This window comes from Humulus lupulus, chromosome 7, assembly GCF_963169125.1.
Source record: "Humulus lupulus chromosome 7, drHumLupu1.1, whole genome shotgun sequence".
NCBI lineage: Eukaryota > Viridiplantae > Streptophyta > Magnoliopsida > Rosales > Cannabaceae > Humulus > Humulus lupulus.
Window position 1 is genome coordinate 124,425,499 of NC_084799.1, and position 19,907 is coordinate 124,445,405.

The window sequence follows — 19,907 nt, forward strand, 5'->3', positions numbered from 1 at the left end:
AAATAAAAATAACGTGTAATCAAGAGTTGAGAAGTAGAAATGTTTCAAGAATCATCCATATGCTTGTTTGGTTACTTAGTTACTTGATTTACAAAAATACACGAGTAAATAGTTCACATCCCAACATTTACTTGGAAAATCTAACATTAAAGTCCATATTCTTTTCTAACAAAAGTCCATTTGAGTTATAAAGTTATTTACTTTAGGAGCACAATGTTAATCTTATGAAAAATCTAAAAATGACAAAATACCCAAAGACAATAATGCAATAGAAGATTAGACATAAAATTATGTATCAATATTACTTTTACTAATTAGAAGTACTCAGAAAGAGCATGACTAATCCTATATACTATTATCACAAGTAAATAAAAATAACAAAATAAAGATGAGGATGAAAGAACATAAATAACTCAATTACATTATATTAAGAACATATTAAATCAAAGTATCAAAATAACATCACTAGCATATGGAATCATTCATATCCTTCCTAGGAAGATTAGGCCATTATGCTCATGATTCTCACAAAATTCTAAGAAGAAGGTAAGTAGAAATTTTGCTATAGTTTCTTTTACTCTAAAAATTACATACCAAATGTGAAGGAAGAGTCCCTATTTATAGAAGAAGAAAAATGACTAAAAAGAAATTAAATTACAAATGGGGTTTACAAAACAAATCTGAAATATTAATAATAAATATGATTTTGAAAAATCAAATCTTATTATTAATATTAACCTAGCTATTTTAGTGAATGGTCATTTTGCCCTTTTTTCTAAAACACCATTAAATGTGAGCTTTAAAGATCAAAGTGGAAGGTTCAAGGCCCAAAGAGCACACAAAATGGGCTGGTGGCAGCTGGAGGTGTTGACCTAGCCGCAACCAATCAGAGGAAGACATATGGCATGGCTGGGCAAGGAGAAAAAGGCAGCTGGCAGGTGGGTCACATGGGGTTGCTCGCGGATCAGGGGGCGGGTCATCGGGTTGGGGCGCAGGTCACGCGGGTCGGCTGGGGCTGGGACGCGGACAGGTGGCGCGCACTGGAGGCATCAGCTGAGCACCTGGGCGACGCGTGGCGGGCTGCGAGGATGACACTTGGCGGGCTAGAAAGCACCGGGAGCTGGAGAGGATGCGAGCTTGGTCTGCTATTTGGGCTTTCTTCTTTCAAAAATGCCACATTTTCTTTGTTTCTTTCTTTTGTCTTTTTTTTCTTTGTTTCCAAGTGCCAAAAATACCAATTAAATTCTACAAAATAAAACAAACTAAATTAAAATTAAATATTTTCATTTATAAATTAAATCATATTAATTTCATGAAAATATTGATTAAAACTTAATTTATTTTGATTATTAAAATCAATAAATATGTATTTTTGAGCACTAATCACAATCCCCAACTAGCTTATTGCTAGTCCCTAGCAATTCAAGTGAAAAATAAAATTATCAAGTTGAATAATCAAGTCAAACCAAGCAAAATCATCCAAGCATTTTCAAAGTATCAGCAAGAAGTCAAAGATTACTATTGAAGCTACTTCAGTTGCAATTCTAGAGTCACCAAATCACATTCATTTTTATCGCAAGTCATAATACAAATAGTATCGAAAAATCTCAAAAGTATAAAGGTCTCAACTCTAAATTCCTCATGGGCATTGAAAGTATTTTTATGGGAAGGGTAACTCTCTTAGAGTTGGAAATGTAACAGTTTACGCTCAATTGAGAAAAGATAAACTTTTTAGGACAAGCAATTTAAAAAAGAATTGATCACAAGATAGACATATCAATTTATTGGAATTCAAACGACAAACAACATTTGAGATTTACATGAGAAAACTCAAAGAGTAAAATGACAACTAACTAGTGACGATAAATAAGAAAAGGAAACTATTAATAATAATTTTTTTGGTTTTTATTTAATATTTTTTTAATACAATTACACAAAAAAAAACTAATAATAGAAATAATTTTTTTTCAACAACTACAAAATAATAAAGGAAAGTGTTGCACTTGTTCTTTTTTTTTCATCATTTTTTTACTATGTTTTTCTTTTCCTTTTTTTTTCATTTGTTTATTTTTTTGCTTCTCTTTTTTTTTTACAAGAGGCAACACGAAAATTAAAGGAAACTTCAAACAAAATAAAATACATAGAACACAAATTTAAAATTTATTACAAAGACTCATTCTTATATGAAAAACATCTCTCTATTAAATGTCATGTTTTAAATTCAAAAAATGTGATTTTACCAACTCAAATGATCAATAAAAGTTTAAAAAATTGTTTTCTCAACTCTCAAAACTCACCAAGAAATGAAAAACTTTAAACTTAAAATTTCTCTAAACTGTTTGTGTTAACAACCAATTTACCACATGTTTGGAAAGTGTACAAAAGAACTCTGGAGATCACTTCTTAATAGCTAAACATAGTAAAAGTTGACTCAAACCAACAAGTTGTACTCATGTTCGGATAATTTTTAGAAAATTTGACTTAAAAATTCAATAAGACAATAAGATTTTCCAAATGAATGCTAATGAGTGCTCACCACCCTAGCCAAAAACTAGACAGTATCCTCAATGTCAAAATGAATACTCAATAAAAAAGATAGGGAAAGAGAACACCTGGATGATGACCATGTCCATGAGGCGAGAATGTAAATAGCCTGATAACAATTCCCCAAAACAAACAAAATACAAGAACAAAAAACATACAAAAATAAAAGAAAGACAGAAAAATAAAATAATAAAAAAAAGCAAACAAACCATTAAGAATTTCAGAGTGTATAAATGGGTCCTTAATTAGGACCTCTTCAACATGACTCACACTCAATGTAATGCTTCAATTTTTGGCCATTGACTCGAAAAATTCTCCTATCGGTTGGGTCCTCGACCTCAACAGAACCGTTGGGAAATACTTCTTCACTATAAATGGACTAGTCCATCGCGATCGTAGTTTACCGGGGTGTAAGTGCAAGCGAGAGTCATATAGATGTACTTTATGATTTGGCTCAAAGTGTTTTCGCAAGATATGTTTATCGTGAGCGATTTTCAACTCTGCTTTCAAAATCCTAGAATTGTCATATGCATCGTTTCTCAACTCCTCAATTTCGGACAATTTGGAGTTTGCGATTGATACCTGTGACATTCAGATCAAAGTTGAGGGCTTTGATAGCCCAATAAGCTTTATGCTTGAGCTTGACATGTAAATGACAGGCTTTTCCAAAGACAAGCCAATAAGGAGACATCCCAAGGGGGATTTAAAAGCAGTGCGATATGCCCAAAGAGTGTCTAGAAGACGTGTAGACCAATCTTTGCGGTCGGGATTTAACGTCATTTCCAGAATGTATTTTATCTCCCTAGTGGCTAACTCAACTTGGCCATTAGTCTGTGGATGATAGGCATTCACAACTTTATGAATTACACCGTACTTACACATAAGAGCTTCAAAAGATCTGTTGCAAAAATGAGTGCCTTGATCACTGATGATAGCGCGAGGAGTATCGAACCTTGATAACACATTTTCTTTCAAGAATTTTACAACTGTAGCGTTATCATTGGTTCGACAGGGTACGACCTCAACCCATTTGGAAACATAATCCACAACGAGAAGAATGTAATGGTAGCCAAAAGAAGGTGGAAATGGTCCCATAAAGTCTATCACCCAACAATCAAATATTTCGATAACGAGAATTGGGTTCAAGGGCATCATATGTCGACGGGACAAGGAACCTAATTTTTGGCACCTTATACAAGAACGACATGAATCATTGGTGTCTTTGAACAAAGTGGACCAGTGAAGACCGTAATGTAAGATTTTTGTAGCAGTTTTCTTCACAGAAAAGTGACCACCACAAGCATCATTGTGGCAAAAATTCAGCACACTAGACACCTCATCGTCGTGGATGCATCTTCACATGATTTGGTTAGGGCAATACTTGAATAAGTATGGGTCATCCCAAAAGAAATTTAACACCTCGACCAGAAATTTGCGTTTGTCTTGTGAACTCCATTCAGATGGGAGTTCACATGTTACTAAGTAGTTCACAATGTGAGCATACCATGGTAACTGTTGACCGCGTTTTTGGCCAACGACGTGAGAACGTCAAAAACGAAAAACCTTCAAGAGAAATAAAACGACACAGACGGTTTTTGAACAGAAAGTAAATAACACAGCAATTTTTATAGTGGTTCAGCCCCAATATGTTGGTAATAGCCTAATCCACTTAGAGTTGTGATTTATAGATCTGTACTCAAGATCAGATGAATTGTTCATTTGGGAAATCGTCATGACTAGGTGGACCATCAGCGGGATCGCTAAATTCAAGTCGGGACAAATGGTCTGTGATGACGTTTTCAACACCCTTCTTGTCCTTGATTGTGATATCAAATTCTTGAAAAAGAATGATCCACCGTATTAATCGCGGCTTAGCATCCTTTTTGGAACGGAGATATTTCAAGGCGGAGTGATCCGTGAAGATCGTAATAGGTGATCCAATCAAATAAGAAGGAAATTTGTCAAGGGCAAAGACGACGGCAAGCAACTCTTTTTCAGTAGTGGAATAGTTCATTTAAGCACTATTGAGAGTTTAGCTTGCATAATAGACAACAAAGGGTTTCCCATCCCTTTGTTGTCCTAGCATAGCTCCCACAACAAAGTTGCTGGCGTCAAACATGATCTTGAGAGGAAGACTCCAATCGAGTGACTGAATGATGGGAGCAGAAGTGAGTAAATTTACAAGCATTCGGAATGATTCCTCACACTTAGGTGTCCACTCAAAAGTGACATCTTTGGCTAGGAGGTTGCTTAGCAGACAGGCAATCATTGAAATTTTTTGTATGAAACTCCTATAGAAGCCAGCATGACCAAGAATGACCTAACGTCTTTGATAGTCTTAGGAGTAGGTAGGTTGGAGATAAGGTCAGCTTTTGATGGATCACCTCAATCCCTCTTTCAGAAACAATGTGGCCTAAGACTATGCCAGAAGATACCATAAAGTGGAATTTCTCCCAATTGAGCACAAGTCCTTTCTCAATACATCGCTTTAAAACAACTTCAAGATGAAGAAGACATGTGTCAAAGGAATTTCCAAAACGGTTAGGTCATCCATGAATACTTCCATTGATTTTTCAATCATGTCACCAAAGATGCTCATCATGCATCTTTGGAATGTAGCTAGTGCATTACACAAGCCAAATGACACACGTCAGAAAGCAAAAGTTCCAAAGAGACAAGTAAAAGTGGTATTATCTTGATCCTCTAATGCAATCTCGATTTGATAATAGCCCGAATAGCCATCAAGAAAGCAATAGAAATGATGGCCAGCTACATGCTCAAGGATTTGATCAATGAATGAGAGCGAAAAATGATCTTTGCAGGAGGCGACATTTAATTTTCTATAATCAATGCACATGCGCCATCCTGTCACAGTTTTTGTGGGGACAAGGACCCCTTTTTCATTTTGGACCACAGTGACACCAAATTTCTTTGGTACTGCCTGAGTAGGACTAACCCATTTGTTGTCAGCCAGTGGATAGATGATACCAGCATCTAACAATTTCATAATTTCATTTTTCACGACTTCTTTCATTGTGGGGTTCAGTCACCTTTGTGGGTCTCTTCAAGGGATAGCCTCGTTCTCCAGATTGATTCGATGGGAGCAAATTAAAGGGCTAATACCTTTGATATCAGCAAGCATCCAACCTATCGCAGATTTGTGCGTTAGCAGTAGCTCGAGTAACTACAATTCTTGAGAATTTTGAAGGTTGGGCAAGATGATAACTGGAAAGGTTTCACCATCTCCCAAGAAGACATGTTTCAAACCCTCGGGAAGTTGGGTCAATTGAACAATTGGAACCTCTTTGGCTGAAGTTTTCAGGTGTGGCCTCTCACGAGGTAGGTCTTCGAAGCGAGGTTGCCAAAACTTAGTCCTTCTATTGCATGAGTCTATGTGATCTGATATTGCAAGAGTAGACTCAATAGAACTGAGACTTTCATTTTGAGACAAAATAAGGAGTTCATCAAGATTATCAAAGTTGCTTCACAATTGAACCTCCTCGAGAATTAAAGTGTCAATCATGAATGTTTGATATCATTCATCATCTTCTCGGGGTTGTTTCTCGATGTGGAAGATATTGAATTTAAGAGTCATGTTTCCAAACGATATCTTCATTAGGCCATTCCGACAATTGATCAAAGCATTTGCAGTAGCAAGGAATGGTCTTTCGAGGATAATAGGATATTTTGACTCCATGTTTACCACAGATTGGGTGTCAAGAATAAGAAAGTCCACGGGGTAATAGAATTTTTCAATTTGAACTAAAACATCCTCAACAATACTCCTAGGCTTTTTGGTGCAGCGGTCAGCAAGTTGTAGAACATCAGATGTTGGCTTCATTTCTCCAAGACCAGGTTGTGAGTACACAGAGTAAGGCATGAGATTTACACTCACGCCAAGATCAAGTAAAGCTTGGCTGACTTCATGAGTCCCAAAGAAATGGTGGGACAACCGAGATATTTGTATTTCGGCGGTGTCTTTTGTTCAAATACTGCACTCACTTGCTTAGTCAAGAAAGCAGTCTTCTTGACATGGTGCTTCCTTTTTGCAGTACATAGATCCTTGATGATTTTGGCATAAGCCGTCACTTGTTTTATGATGTGAAGCAAAGGAAGATTAATCTTCACTTGTGTCAAGTGCTCAAGGATTTCAGCTCGGTTATCAGGAAGTTTCCCAACAGGTTTCAAAGCATGGGGAGATGGTACTTTTGGAGAAGCATTGAGTGGTGCATTTTCAGGATTAACTTTTGGAATACTGGGAGATGTGGTTTTTATGGATGGGTCTTGCAAAGTTTTACCACTTCTAGTTGTGATGGCATTTACTTCCTTAACATTTGGATCATTGGAATTTGAGGATTGGGTCATGTGTTGGCCTTGCACATTGGATTTAGGTTGGGAAGGAAGTTTTCCTTTTTCTGGAATGGCCAAGGATTCAGTCAATTTTGAGAATGGACATTTCATTTCCTTGATTTCTTCCATCATTTGGTGATTTAGTTTGGATTGTTCCTCTACGAATGCATGAAGGGTATTCTCGAGAGAATTTCATTGTGGATGAGCATTGTATTAAGGTGTAGAATACGCCTTTGATGGTTGAACTTGTTGCTTATTTCTCCATTGGCTTCCAAACAATTGAGCTTGGTTGGAATCTCTCCAACTGAAATTTGGGTGGTTTCTCCAACCAGGGTTGTACGTATGGGAGAATGGCTTGTTATATGCCCCTAAGGCATTGCATTGCTCCTCATAAACCCCCATCATTTCATTAAAAGTTAAGCAATCCTTAGTTAAATACTGTGTCCCTCCACAAACAAAGCAAGGTTCTCGTGGTTTCGCTTGAGCAATCATGTGCAGTTTTTGGCCATTTTTTGTCATTAAGACCTCACATTGCTTTTTCAAAGCTTCGAGTTGGGACTTAACACTATCCTCTTCTCGAAGTTTATAGATCCCAGATGGTTTATGTCGGTTGGTGCTATCAGTAGCACTTGGACCAGTCCAGGTGTGAGATTTTTTTACAATTTCTTCGAGATATTCAAGAGCATCGTCTAGCTCTTTTTCGAGGAATTCGCCATTGCATAACCTTTCTACAAACTGGCGCTCACGACTTGTGAGGCCTTCATAGAAGTAACTAACCAAACGCCAGTTCTCATAGCCATAGTGCAGTCATTGATTCAACAGATCTTTGAATCTTTCCCAAACTTGATAGAACATTCTATTGTCCTTTTGGGAAAATGTGGAAATTTGTCGTTTTAGATTGTTGGTCTTATGGCTGGGGAAGTGTTTCAGAAAGAAGGATTTGGTCATTTCCTCCCATGTTCCAATAGACCTAGGTCTCAAAGAGTATAACTTTTGGCTTTGTCCTTCAAGGAGAAATGGAAGAATTTTAGTCGCATAAAATCGACATTTTTGGCTCGGTTATAGAACGTGGCAACTACCTCCTCGAATTATCTAATATGCACATATGGGCTTTCGTTTTCCATTCCATGAAATGTGGGCAAGAGTTTAATCATACCAGATTTAAAGTCTAACTTGGGCATATTAGGAGGGAAGATAATGCATGAAGGTGTGGAAGTGCGAGTAGGAGGGAGGTAGTCATTGAGAGTTCTTGGTTGGATTTCATCATTGCGAGCCATGATCAACTAACGTTTGTGGAGAAGCAGGGGTGGTGGAAGGAGCTCCAGAAGGAGTGGTGGATGAATTGGAAGAAGTTTCGTGATGATTCATCCACTTTCGAAAATCAGAACTAGATTTATTTTATGTTTTTAATTAATTAATTAATTAATTTTTTATTTTTTTTGTTAAACTTGTTCCCAGGTAGATTTGGAGGTTTTAGAGTGATCTCCAATGCCTTACTAGAACTCCCCGAGGTTACCGAGTAAGATTGGTGGATCACAAGTTAAACATTTTCGACCAAACAACCTTTAAGCAGAGTGAAATTGCTTATTTTGACAGAACAAGCTTGATTTTCTTATAGTAATAAGTTAAAAAATGTAATAGTGCAAAGGTATATGCTCGAAATGTTTGAAGGCCGATTGGGAATGTTGCCAAGGTGTCGCTTTAGACCCACACTTGCCTAGACAGAACTCCCCGAGGTTCCCAGGTAAGTGTGGGGGGGTAACGTTATCACAAACCTTATTTAACAACCAATCTTTCTAGACAGAACAATATCGATTTTTACCATTTGTAATATTATACAATTGTTCCCAATACTAAGCGTTTTATAATTAAAATTTTATGAATAATTTTATGTTTTTTTGTTCAAGGAATAACTAAATTCTAAGGAAGACTAAGGAGACAAAAAAAATGAAAGATCTAAACTAAGAACTTAAAGCAACAAAATAGTCAAAAATAAATAAATAAATAAAGAAAAGAGAATTGAAGCGAAGATAAAATAGCAAGCTTAATCTTTATTTTTTACAAATATTTATTAAACTAAGAAAAAAAAATAAAAAAATAAAGAAAAAGAAATGAAATTAGAATTAAAAAAAGAAAATATATATTTTACATTAAGTATATATATATTTATAAGCTTTTTATATATATATATAATTTTTTTAATCGAAAAGAAAAAGAAAAGAAAAAAAAGATATATGTTCTTATATATATGTATGTTTATATAAATAATTTTTTTTACCAAAGTTTTTTTTTTCAAATATATAACTAAACACTTTTTTGTTTTTTTTTAGATATTCAAATTAATTAAAAGTTAGCAAATAAAAAAAGTAAAACACACACAAGTGAAAGAACATTATACTAAGAAAACATTCATACCAACAAAAATACAAACAAAGTTACTAACTTCTTGGTAAAAGTTCCACTAAAACTTTAGAAAAACTACCTCCCCGACAACGATGCCAAAGTTTGTTTAATGCCCAAACGTGACAACCACTAAGCGGTAGTTGTAGTAAAATCGGGCAGTTGATCCACAAGGAAGTAACCTAAAACCAAAAGATTATTAGAAAAATAGCATAAAAATTTAGTAACATGAAATAAATAAAAATGGAAATGAAAATGAATTTGAGATTTTGATGTTGTCTTTTTGATGAAATGATAAAATGAAACAAGTGAAATAAAAATAATGTGTAATCAAGAGTTGAGAAGTAGAAAGGTTTCAAGAATCATCCATATGCTTGTTTGGTTACTTAGTTACTTGATTTACAAAAATACACAAGTAAATAGTTCACATTCCAACATTTACTTGGAAAATCTAACATTAAAATCCATATTATTTTCTAACAAAAATCCATTTGAGTTATAAAGTTATTTACTTTAGGAGCACAATGTTAATCTTATGAAAAATCTAAAATGACAAAATACTCAAGGGCAATAATGCAATAGAAGATTAGGCATAAAATTATATATCAATATTACTTTTACTAATTAGAAGCACATAGAAAGAGCATGACTAATCCTATATACTATTAGCACAAGTAAATAAAGATAACAAAATAGAGATGAGGATGAAATAACATAAATAACTCAAATACATTATATTAAGAACATAGTAAATCAAAGTAGCAAAATAACATCACTAGTATATGAAATCATTCCTAACCTTCCTAGGAAGATTAGGCCATTATGCTCATGATTCTCACAAATGTGAAGGAAGAGTCCCTATTTATAGAAGAAGAAAAATGACTAAAAAGAAATTAAATTACAAATGGGGTTTACAAAACAAATCTGAAATATTAATAATAAAATATGATTTTGAAAAATCAAATCTTATTATTAATATCAACCTAGCTATTTTAGTGAATGGTCATTTTGCCCTTTTTCTAAAACACCACAAAATGTGAGCTTTAAAGCTCAAAGTGGAAGGTTCAAGGCCCAAAGAGCACACAAAATGGGCTAGTGGCAGCTGGAGGTGTTGACCCAGCCGCAACCAATCAGAGGAAGACACATGGCACAGCTGGGCAAGGAGAAAAAGGCAGCTGGCAGGCAGGTCACGTGGGGTTGCTCGCGGGTCATCGGGCTGGGTTGTGGGTCACGCGGGTCGGCTGGGGCTGGGATGCGGACAGGTGGTGCGTGCTAGAGGCAGCAGTTGGGCGCCTGGGTGACGAGTGGTGGGCTGCGAGGATAACATTTGGCGAGCTAGAAAGCACCAAGAGTTGGAGAGGATGCGGGCCTGGTCTGCTATTTGGACTTTCTTCTTTAAAAAATACCACATTTTCTTTGTTTCTTCAATTCTCTTTGTTTCTTCTTTCTTTTTTTTTCTTTGTTTCCAAGTGCCAAAACTATCAATTAAATCCTACAAAATAAAACAAACTAAATTAAAATTAAATATTTTCATTTATAAATTAATGAAAATATTAATTAAAACTTAATTTATTTTTACTATTAAAATCAATAAATGTGTATTTTTGGGCACTAATCAGCACTTCGTCACTTTTATTGACGATTACTCAAGATATGGTCATACTTACTTATTGCTTAGGAAATCTGAAACCTTTGGTAAGTTTCAAGAATTCAATGCTGAGGCTGAGAAACAATTAGGTATGACTCTGAAAACACTTCGATATGATCGAGGTGGAGAATATTTGGATTTAGAATTCAAAGATTTCTTGCAGGAGCATGGTATTCTATCCCAACTCACATCACTAGGAAGGCCACAACAAAATGGTGTTTCTGAAAGAAGAAACATGACTTTGTTAGACATGATCAGGTCTATATTAAACTACTCTTCACTTCCTCTCTCATTCTGGGGATATGCACTTCAAACGACGACTTAATTTTGAATGTAGTCCCATCTAAAGCCATAAGCAAAACGTCATTCGAACTGTGGAATGGAAACAAACATAGTTTGCACCATTTCTGTATTAGGGGCTGTCTTTCTCATGTTCTGTAACGTCCCAAATTATCTAATAAGGCTTAGGGCCTTGATTAGGGGGTGTTGCGAAATTAATAGCGTGTGTAAGTGTACACAGTTGTCAAACAAGTAATAAAGTGATAAGTTAAATATCGTCTCCACAGGGATTGGAAATTGGAAATTAATTCTCAAAACTAATTACTCAGAAATTGGTTACGATGAAAATAAAACAATGAGATAGAACTAAATTAATGAAAAGTAAACAAAACAAACAAAAACTAAGAGAAGAAACAAGCTAGAATTATTAAATTGTCCTAAACATGCAATTATTGTAACAATGCTACAGAGGAATGCTATGGCAATTGGGCAGAGTTGACTAGGAATTTAAATGTCATAATCCTTTTTCCAAAGTGTTTATGTTTTGGTTCTTTAATTAATTAACATATTCCTATGCCCAATTAATTTCAAGAACACTAATATAAGTACAATTCCTCTAAGTCATGCAAGGTGATAATATATCCTTATACAATCACAAATCCAATTCTAAGAAATTAAGAACTTGCATCATTCAAGTTTGTGTCCATTAACGTTAACCTTTCCAGAATTAATATTAATTCATCAACCCACAATTGGTGATAAAAAAAAAGTAAGCATTAGACAATATACACACTTGAATGAACAAAACTCATCCACCAAAACATTCATGCAACAAAGTACCAAATCACAATTTTAAGTCAAGAAAATAATACTAGCAAAATAGAAATTAACTCATAAATAGATGTGCAAAAATACAAAATTCTAAATTAGAGAAAGATAAAAAGAAAAACCCATATGGAGTTTGTGTAGGATCTTAAAATTTAAATCTAGATGCATGCTTCCTATTATTTTTCCAAACACATAATAGAAACATAGAATAACATGACATACATATGAATATTATATTCGTAAATTAACATAAACACAATGATGTAGAAACTTACGAATACGCAGTGGAACTGGAACAACTCCTTCCTTCAATCTCTCTAACTCTTGATTCCTTTCTGTAGCAGAGTATTACCAAGAGATTGAACTAGATTAGCAACACAGTCTTCCTCACCAAGCCTTTGATCAATCTAGAACTAGTGTGGGCTGGTTCTCAACACATGAGAAAGAGATCTAGAAAAGAAGAAGAGAAAGTGGCTAAGAAAGGATTAGAGTGTCTAGGTTTTCACTTACCCAATGAATTAACTGATACTGACTTATGAAAACCCTAGATATCATATTCCTTATATAGACAACTTAATGGGCTTTATTTAAATTTAAATTTTGAATTAATTAAACTAATAAACAAAAAGATAAAAGCCTTGGGCTCCCACAAATGGACTTGGGCCCAATACTTTTATTTTTGAATTTAAATCCCAATTGGGCCTAAATTCAAAACCTTTTATTTATTTATTTATTTTAATTAATTAACTAAATCCTTATTCAAATTAACTAATTATAATTTGAAACTTGATTTAATTTTTATTTATTTATATTGACACCAATTTATCAATATTAATAAATTTACCCAAAGATTCTCTTTTATTCTCTAAATCTCATATCTCTATAAATTTTCCAAAATTGACCTAGTCAACTTTAAAAAAATCCTAATTGATAATTAAATCAATTAATTGAGACATTCTAGATGATTTACTCAAAGGTGATGCGGGGACCATGGATCCATGAAATCAAGCTCCAATAAGTTACCGTGAGTTTATTTGCGAATAATTTCACTACCTTATTAATTCCTCGTGACTCCACTATAGACTTGGAATTGAACTCTTGAATTCATAGAACGTATTTTCCAAAGCATAAATACGTTATCCATTGTTATAACCATTACAGTTAGTCAATCCTCTATCAATGACTTACTAACAAGCTGGGTGAAAATTACCGTTTTACCCCTCATCAGTATTTTATCCTTAACTCCCACTAAGTTCCTTATAAATGATATTTCCGTGAACTTAATCACAGAAATGAGATCTCAATCATTTAACCTTTTGAACAAAGCAATTAAGGAAATCATCTTTTCACTTCTCATACATAAGTTATAGATTTCATATCTATGAATAATACTCTCACTCAATTTCATTACTAAATCTCCAAGATGTAAGTATGGGCTAGACCGTAGGGTAAGCTGGTAACGAACAAGTCAAAAGATTTAAATAATATAATTAGCAGAATATTATCACTCAGAATTAAGATCGACTTAACCTATGGTCAACGTTGTGATATTGATTAGATTCGATAACAACGATACTTATTTATCAATCAATAATCAATATCGGTCCTAGTCCGATGTAACCAAATACATCCGATCATATCTACTTGGTCAATGCCTTGGACAAGACATCACACTCCTAATGTGTAAGTAGATCATATCGTAGATTTCCTAATTAGTGAAAATCCAATGCACTGATCTAATCTAGGACTTGTTCTTTTGAACATATAATTACAACTATAATCCACTGTGACCTAGTCACCATAATTGTAACTATCCATATGTTCAGGATTTTATGAATGTTTGTATTAATTGAATAAACATGTAATAAAACAAGCGAACAATGCAATTGAATAAACAAAATGATTTCTACTTCTTTTATTGATAATAATAACGTGTTACATAAGAAAAATGGTTTTATTAAGGGCATAAAACCCAACAGTTTGTCACAAGACTCCAAGCTTTTTCCCCAAAATCCTTTTCTTCTTCCTCTTGATTTTTGTCAAATCTCTAAATAAAATTGCTAAAGAAAATACCAAAACCTAAAACTAACACTCAAATAAAATATTTTTTCCTTTTTCTTTTTCTTCATTTTCTGGGTGTTTTTCTCTCTACAATGGCAACTCTCTCTAAAATATGGTGGCTGCTCCAAGGTTGAAGAAGATAAAGTTATCTCTCTAGGGCTCCAAAAATGGGTATAAACCTTTTTCTTTTTCTTCTACACGTGGGGACCACTCTTTCCTCGAAAAAAAATGTCAGCTCATTTCCACCTCATCCTCCCACTATTCAAGTCACTCCACCTCATTTAATCACTTGCCAAGTGTGCAAACTTTATGTTGTTGACTGCACACACTTTGCTGTAGCAAAGTTGACTGATGCTATAGCTGTTATATTATTTTAAATAATATAATGTTAGATTAAATAATGTGACATAATGTAATTTGTCACACAAATGTGATTTGTCACACCTTGTAACATATTATTGAGAGTCACAAAATTGGACACATGTATGTGCCCAAATGTGACATATTTTGGAGTTACAAACTTGTAACTCCCAAATATTACCCAATAATGTGTAGATTTGATATTACACATTTTGATTTGAATTTCTTAAAGATATATGTGAAATATGGCTGTTAGAGATATGATTTTAACTCCCATAATATGTATGGAAGTTACAAAATCAAGTGGGAATGAATTTGGAACATATTGGCAAATTTGGAAAATTGGTTGCTGAAAAAACGACTTAGGCCGCTGCCTATGTTTTTCAGGCCGCGGCCCAAGAGGCAAAAATAGGCAAAAAACACATCGTAGGCCGCGGCTCGTGTTTTTCAGGCCGCGGCCTGAGCGGTTGACAGCATTTTCCAACTTCGATTTTTATCCAATTTTGAACGTTTCCAACAGCCAAGTAACTCCCAAATCTCTATTTTAATTCCATAAACACATCCAATTAATCATTGGTAACAGCCATGGGGGTTGGTGGAATTTGAAATTCAAAGGGTGTCTCAAAACTCTATAAATAGGAGCCTAATGCTCACTTGTAAGACACACCATTTTTCATCCACAAAGCACTTGGCTGAAAAATACACCTTGAGGCTTGATTATTCCAGAGAGCTATTTTCTAGAGAGATCCCTTAGTGCTTAGAGAATAGGGGGAAATAAGCTTTTGGACAAAGGTCTTGAACCTTGTTCAAGTTGGTGATCCCCACTACTCTACACTTTAGTTGTGTGAGAGTTAGTTTGTGTTTTCATTCTTTTGTTCTTCTTATTTACTTGTATTGTTATAGTATTGAGTTTGTAATCTTCTTCTTCTACATCTTTTTATTTACTTGTATTTTGAGCAATTGAGTTGTAATACTTATTTAATCAATATTATCTTGTCCATTGTATTTTTGCATAGAGTTGTATTTGGTTTTTCCATAATTCCATTGAGGCAATAAAATATATATTCTCTAACAAAAGCAAAGTGCCAGAATTTCAGCTCCAAGATAATTTTTTTGCACATTTTTCACTAAGCTTTCCAAGCATCCTTTCGTTTTGCCTTCAAAAATAGATATCACATTTTTAGATCATAATCTCATTATTTTCCCACAAGATTTATCATCAATTAAAATAGCATACATAAACAAAATTAAAAGATGAAATGACTAAAACCACACAATAACAACACAAACACTCTATTTCACTTAGATTTTTTAAGTTCAAAAGCTCAATTAATAACCCTAAAATTAGGGCTGGCAATTCGTGTAAACGTGTCAGATTTGTGTCGACACGATTATGACACAACACGATTAAGGTAAACACGAACACGACATGATTATTAAACGTGTCAAAAATACGAACACAAACACGACACGATTATTAAACGGGTCAACACGACACGAACACGATGACACGATTAATCATAACTATACAAAAAAAATCATAAAACCTATGTAAAGTATTCATGTTATCGTGTCTGACACGATTATGACACTACAAGATTATTAAATGGGTCAACACGATTATGACATGACACGATTAAGGTAAACACGAACACAACACGATTATTAAACGTGTCAAAAACTCAAACATGAACACGACACGATTATTAAACGTGTCGTGTTCGTGTTTACCTTAATCGTGTCGTGTCGTGACCCAAATTGCCACCCCTACCTAAAATATAAAGTTATCACACCCCTAAACTTAAACCATTGCTCATCCTGAGTGATGACTCTAAAAGAAGAAATACAAGAAAAACCAACTAACTACTAGACAACATAACAAAGAAACAAAAGAAAAGACACTACTACAAAGAGGAGATGCTTACTTAGTATTTGGCCTAACAAGGGAAATGTTCTCAAACTTTTATTGATGATGATGATATAATGCCTCTTATAAGTGTTTTCAACCAAATTCCTCAAATATTAATGATGTTATCAAACTAAGAATCAAGTGTTTATCCCTAAAGTGTATACATAGCTCTTCCCAAACATTCTCAATTCTCCCTAAAGTAAACTAGACCTTGATCCTAAAGCCTAATTATTGTCTCCATAAGTTGACTTGATGATTCCCTCTCCACTAATGTAGACAGACACTAACCAAGATCAAAAGGTCTTTAACAAGCTTGTAGTGTAAGACTTAGGTGCAGGTGGTTAAAATAAGTCATTTTAGGGTCAATTCACCTTAAAAGCACCTTAATTTTCCTATGACCAAGTAAGAGCTCACAATCACTTCCCCAAAAGATTACCTCCCAAAAATCAAAGTCACTTTTGCCATTATTCTTTATTGCTAACATAGACAGAAACAAAGAAAGAAAGAAAGGAAATGAGACATAATGCTATATTTTTTTATAAGATGCTACACCCTCAAACTTGCTTTTAACTATATGAATATAGTTTGAAACTTTTTTTATTTTTTTTGCTTTTTTTCACTTTTTTTTTTAATTCTAGGGGTGCACTCTTTTCTTTACAAATACATTTATATATATATACATGTATCTAAATGTAAGTAAAACACTGGCAAGGACACAACATGAGATCCACTCCCCCTAAACTTAATAATCGACATTGTCCCCAATGTTGAAAACAAGACAGGAAAACAATATAGCCCTCACCAAAATATCATTCACAAAGGCACACTCCTCTCACCCTCCCTCATGATGCAACACTCAACATATATCCAAGAAAAATCAAGGTGCTCATAAGGTATGGTGAATGGATATGTATATAGCTAGGCTAGCATGTGGTAAAGAAAGAAAGGGAGTCTAGTAAGCTCAATGGGGTGACTAAGGATAAAAGAGTATATAGTGGTTGGATAGAAAGGCTCAAACGGTCCAAAGATGGCCTAAATCATGTCATTGGTTTAGTGTTGTCTAGGATTTCACCTCAAGGGAAGCACTAAGCAATTCTATAAACTTAAGCTCTCCCAAAAATCTAGCTAACTTTATGGGTTCAAGAATTTATTGGTCAAGCTATGCACACAAAATTGGGATCCACACTATCATCAAGATTTTTATAACTCCATTAAAAGTTGAGTACTATTTGCTTAGAACACTAAACAAGAGGCGAGGTGGTGGATAAGTGATATGAATGCATATATATTTAGATTGGTCATCATCGAGCCCCAAGTTAAGTGCCAACTAGAGCAAGCTAAATCCTCGCAAAGACAACAAAACAAAAGAAAGACAATGACAAATTACATGACCAACACCACAACACAAACACAAAATGAAATTACTCAAATTAACCAATACAACCAAAATGACTAGCCAACCACCCCTCCACATTCAAGAGAAGATGTGGTTTTATTGCACCTGTCCCATGACCAAAGACAAAATTAAAAATTGTGAACAAAAGCACATGGCACCAAACAGAACATTAACAAAGTCATAGATTAAGAAATGCATTCAAAACTTCAAACAAAAACTAATCACAGACTCAAAAAATCACAAAACAAAGAAAAAGTAGAGAGTTGAGTTGAGAAATGCTCATTCAAAAAGATGGTGGCAGCTGCGCAAAAATTTGGAAAATTTGTTGGAGGATTCCATGAAATTCTTTCAATGCACTACCCAAAATAGCTTTGTGAATCACAAAGAGGCAGCCAAATTGCAATGGCCAATCAATAGGTAAAATTTTTAAATCCCAAAGGTCTCAAGTGGGGCAAACCCAAACTGCTACAAAAAGTAAGGCATGAGATGAGTTTCAGGGGTCGAGTTAAGTGGGAAAAGGTGAGTGATGAGGAGATTGAGGCGCTGGGGTTGGGTTCGTAGCTCAGTTCATGGTGAATGGGTAGGGGTGAAAATAGAGGCTCAAGGATTTCTGGGTTGCTCTCAGATGATTTTGGTGTTGATGGGTACTCTCGGGCTTAGGCGTGACTTGGGGGTGGAGTAGGTGGCTACGTCGGGCTCACAGCTGGTTTGGGTGGGGTGAAGTTTGTGGGCGTGGGAGTCGGAGAAGTGGGTCATGGCTGGGAGGTTGTGGTGGTGAGATCGGAGCTAGGTGGGTTTGTGGGTTGGCGAGGTTCATGGTGGTGGGGGGAGGCTGGGAGGTGGTGGTGTGGGCTTGCAGGTTTGGGAGATAGCAGGGAGGTGGCTGCGGTTATGGGCGGCGGCTGGGTTGATTAAAGAGAGAAAGGGAATAGGAAGATGATGAAATTAGGGTTTAAAAAATAGACTAGGGCTTTGGGCATGTGATTTTGGCCCAAATTTTACTTTTCTTGTGTTTTAACAACTTTGTTGTAACATCATAGAACTTTGCTGCAGCAACAGCAAGTCAAAGAGCAAGCCTAGAATTGATGTTGTAACATCATAGAACTTTGCTGCAGCAATAGCAAGTCAGAAAGCAAGCCTAGAATTGATGTTGTAACATCATAGAACTTTGCTGCAACAACAGCAAGTCAGAGAGCAAGCCCAGAATTGATGTTGTAACATCGTAGAACTTTGCTGTAGCGACAGCAAGTGAGAGAGCAAGCCCAAAATTGATGTTGTAACACCATACAAACTTTGCTACAACAAAAATTCCCTAGAATATAACTTCTATTTCTCCTCAAAAATTGCTACAACATTTCCCAAACTTCGCAGCCCCTTTTTGATTCCATTTTTAAAGAAGTGCTTGATTTAAAGTCGTCGGCTTGACTTTATGGAAAAGTGCTCATCAAAGAGTGGCTTTCGCCCATAGAGAGTGGCATATGCCCTCACATATGGTTCTTCATTATGAATGCCCTCAAGCTTGGCGAGATGTGAAATTGACAGACTCATGTGCTTAATTCGACTTACTTTCAATGATTGAGTGTGGTGAATACCAAGATACGATGCTATTGATGGCGGAGGAGGTGGTGGCCAAAAAGGATCTTCATATGTGTATGCTTCCATGACTAGTGGCTTCCAAAGTTGAGAATCAAGGACTTGTTGCTCTTGAAAGTGTTGCATAAGGGGTGGTGGTGGGTGGACATCTAACTTTTCAGCACTGTTTTGCTCAAACATTTTCTCAACATCTTGGGGAGAGATAGAACTTGACAAGCTTGACTTCACTATTTTCTCTCATTTTTCTTCGCTACTTTGGATTGAAGTGGGCTCCCTGTGCTGCTTCAAATTTTCCCCAAGCTTCTCTAACTCTTCACCACTTCTAAAAATAACCTCCTTACTTTGCTCTTTTCCCCTTGCATTTTCCATATCACTAAGCAACTCTTTGGCCAATAACCCAATTTGATTCTCCAAATTCTTCAAGGATGCATCTTGGCTTTGAATCAAGGCATCATTTTTAGCCATAAACTCCATCAACAATGCCTCAAACGAACTTGATTGATCAACTTGGTGAGGTTCCTTTTCCATGATAAAATCTT